Source organism: Macaca mulatta, chromosome 5 (genome assembly GCF_049350105.2).
Source record: "Macaca mulatta isolate MMU2019108-1 chromosome 5, T2T-MMU8v2.0, whole genome shotgun sequence".
Lineage (NCBI taxonomy): Eukaryota > Metazoa > Chordata > Mammalia > Primates > Cercopithecidae > Macaca > Macaca mulatta.
The window spans coordinates 194,757,132-194,761,036 of record NC_133410.1 but is presented as its reverse complement, the minus strand read 5'-3'; the positions used below and the strand labels follow the sequence as shown (position 1 = coordinate 194,761,036).

Sequence of the window (3,905 nt, the reverse complement as noted above, 5' to 3'; positions counted from 1 at the left end):
CAAAGACAAAAAAGAGAGGGAAGGCAAAATATTACTATTAAGAAAGAAACATGGAATGCCACTAAAGACTCTTGAGGCATAAAAAAGATAATAAAAGGCCATTACAAATAGCCATATTTGCATAAATTTGACAATGTAGACAAAAATGGACTAATTCCACACACACACAAAAAAACCCACACAACCCCAAAATCCAATATAAAACAAAATGCAACTATGAAGAAAATTGAATTCATACTTTTAAAAAATTACAAAAAAGAAATTCCTGGGCACAGAGGGTCGCACTGAAACATTCTATCAAACATTAAAAGAGAATTGCCAAAAATTCTACACAATCTCTTTCAGAAAATAAGACAAGAAGGAATACTTTTTTCCATTTATTTTATGAAAGGAGTATTACTGTGATACCAAAACCAGATGAAGACAGAGAAAATAGAACACTGCAGATGAATATTCCTCATAAGTATACAAGCAAAAATCCTTAACAAAATATTAGCAATTAGAATTCAACAATAGAGGAAACAGGCAGGGTGCAGTGGCTCACGCCTGTAATCTCAACAGTTTGAGGGGCAGAGGTGAGTGGATCACTTGAGGTCAGGTGTTCGAGACCAGCCTGGCCAACATGGTGAAACCCTGTCTCTACTAAAAATAAAAAATAAAAAAAAATAGCAGGGTGTGCTGGTGCAGGCCTGTAATCCCAGCTACTTTGGAGGCTGAGGCAGGAGAATTGCTTGAACCCAGGAAGTGGAGGTCGCACTGAGCCGAGATCGCACCACTGCACTCTAGCCTGGGCAACAGAGCAAGGCTCTGTCTCAAAAATAAAAGAAAAAGAAAAAAAATATGAAACAAATTATAGACTATGATCAAAGAGGATTTATTCCAGGAATGCAAGGCTGGTTCAATATTCAAAAGTCAATCAGTAATTATCAACCATATTAACATAAACTATACAAGAAAAATAACATTATATCAAATCAAGGCAGAATAAACAGTTTATAATATTTTTGTACTTATTCATAAGGAAAATTTCTGCCCTACAGCCGCAGAGTCAAAGCCAGTTCCCGCCCAGTCCCGTCCCCCAGCAGCCTGCCTCCTCTTCCTTTCAACATGACAGATGCCACTGCATCCTTGCCAAGGACTTCCTGGCAGGTGGAGTGACTGTGGCCATCTCCTAGACGGTGGTAGCACCCATGGAGGGGTCAAGCTGCTGCTGCAGGTGCAGAGTGCCAGCAAGCAGATCACTGCAGATAAGCAATACAAAGGCATTGTAGACTGTATGCTCCGTATTCCCAAGGAGCAGGAGTCCTGTCCTTCTGGCACGTAACTTGGCCAGTGTCATCAGATACTTCCCTACCCACGCTCTCAACTTCACCTTCAAAGATAAATACAAGCAGATCTTCCTGGGGGGTGTGGACAAGAGGATCCAGTTTTGGCTCAATTTTGCAGGGAATCTGGCATCAGGCGGTGCCCCTGGGGCCACATCCTTGTGTTTTGTGTATCCCCTTGATTTTACCCATCCCCATCTAGCAGCCGATGTGGGTAAAGCTAGCGCTGAAAGGGAATTCCAAGGCCTTGGTGACTACCTGGTTAAGATCTACAAATCTGATGGGATTAAAGGCCTGTACCAAGGCTCTAATGTGTCTGTGCAGGGTATTATCATCTACCGAGCTGCCCATCGGTGTCTATGACACTGCAAGGAGAAAGCTTCCAGATTCCAGGACCACTCACATCGTCATCAGCAGGATGATCGCACAGTCCGTCACTGCCGTTGCTGGGTTGACTTCCTATCTATTTGACACTGTTTGCCACAGCACAATGATGCAGTCAGGGCACAACTGACATCATGTACACAGGCACGCTTCACTGCTGGAGGAAGATTGCTCGTGGTGAAGGAGGCAGAGCTTTTTTCAAGGGTGCATGGTCCAATGTTCTCAGAGGCATGGGTGGTGCTTTTGTGCTTGTCCTATATGATGAAATCAGAAGTACACACAAGTTATTTCCCAGGGTGCTTCCGCCATGAACAGGCATGTTGTATTATATAACATATCTTGAGCATTCTTGACAGACTCCTGACTGTCAGTTTATCAGTGGCAACTGTTTGCTGGTTGAAAATGGGAAGCAATAATATTCATCTGACCAGTTTTCTCTTAAAGCCATTTCCATGATAATGATGATAGGACTCGATTATATTTTTTATTTCAGTTGCTCCTGATAAATAAATTTGGAGAAAGAAAAGTATCTAAAATAAAAAAAGATAAAATTTTCAGAACATAGAAATACAGAACTTCCTCAACTTGATTAAAGGACATCTATAAAACACCTACAGCAAATATTGTAGTCAACGTTGAAAGGCTGAATTTTCCCCCTAAGATGAGAAACAAAACAAGCATACCTATTCTCATCACTCTTATTCTACACAGTACGAGAAGTTCTGGTCAGCAGAATAAGACATAAAGTAAAAAAGAAGACATACAGATTGAAAAGGAAGCGATAAACCTGCCCTTATTTACAGGTGACGTGACTTTCTACACAGAAAATCTCCAGCAATTTAAAAACAAAAACAAAAAACGTAACCAAAAAACCTTCATAGTTTTTCATATATGTGTGTTGCAAATATTTTCTTCCATGCCATAGTTTTTTTTCTCTTTTCAGGATCTTTTGCAAAGCAAAAGTTTTAGTTTTGATGAATTCCAATTTTTCCATTTTCCTTGTATGTACTGTGCTTTTGGTATCAAGTATAAGAACTTTCTAGGCTTAGCTCTAAATTCTGAAGATTTCCTTCATTTTCTTTTTCTAAAAATTTACATATCTACCTTTTACATTTAAGTTCATGATTCATTTTGGGTTAATGTTCTATAAGATGTGAGATTTGGGTGAAGAAGTGAATTCAGCAAGTTAAACATAGAATAAATTGTATTTCCATACACTGACAATGAATACATGGACACCAAAAATTAAGATAGAAAGCACCATTTACAACCATTCAACAAATTAAATACTTAGGTGTAAATCTACAAAACATTTGTATGTACTGACAGCTACAGAATGCTGACGAAGGCATCGAGATCTAGATAAATGGAAAGACATTCTGAGTTCATAGACTGAAAGACTCAAAGGAGTAACGATACTTATTCTCCCCAAATTGATGCGCAGTTTTGTTAAGATTCCTATCGAAAGCCAGAACAATTTTTATTCATATAGGCAAGATCGCTGTAAAATTTCTATGAAAAAGCAGAAAACAGAAGTAACAAAAACAGTTTCTAAAATGAAGAATAAAGTGAGAAGAATCAGTCTACCCAATTTCAAGACTTTATATACTATAGTAATCAAAGCTGTGGTACTGGCAAAGGGATAGGCACGTAAATAAACAGAACAGAAAAGTGAACTAAAAAAAAAAAAAAAAAAATCCCCACAAATATGCCCAATTGAATTTTGGAGCAATTGGATCTCCGTAGGCAAAAACAATGTACCTTGATCTAGTCTCACATCTTATACAAAATTAATGAATCATAGACTTGAATGTAAAATGTGGATGTGCAAATTTTTAGAAAATAATTAAGGAAATCTTCAAGATCTAGGACTAAGCAAAGAGTTAGATGATACCAAAAGCACAGAACACGAAAGGAAAAATTGAAAATCGAACTTCATCAAAACTAAAACTTTTGCTTGCTTTGCCAGTGATCCCGAAAAGACAAGGAAAAAGCAAATTGGAGAGTGGGAGAAAATATTTGCAAAACACATATACAGCAAAAAAATACTATGTAGAACATAAAAGGAACTCTGAAAACCCCATGGTAAAAACCAAAAATCCAATTAAAAAATTGGCAAAAGACATAAACAGACATGTTACTGATGGCAAATAAGCATGTGAAAAGATCCTTAATAAGTTAGTCATTAAAGAAGTG

At 37.7% G+C, this 3,905-nt stretch overlaps 1 pseudogene; it reads left to right on the top strand.

Moving 5' to 3' along the window:
* The first annotated feature begins 1,107 nt into the window (after window positions 1–1,107).
* Window positions 1,108–2,020, top strand: LOC697005 (ADP/ATP translocase 2 pseudogene; annotated as a pseudogene).
* The last annotated feature ends 1,885 nt before the right edge of the window (window positions 2,021–3,905 follow it).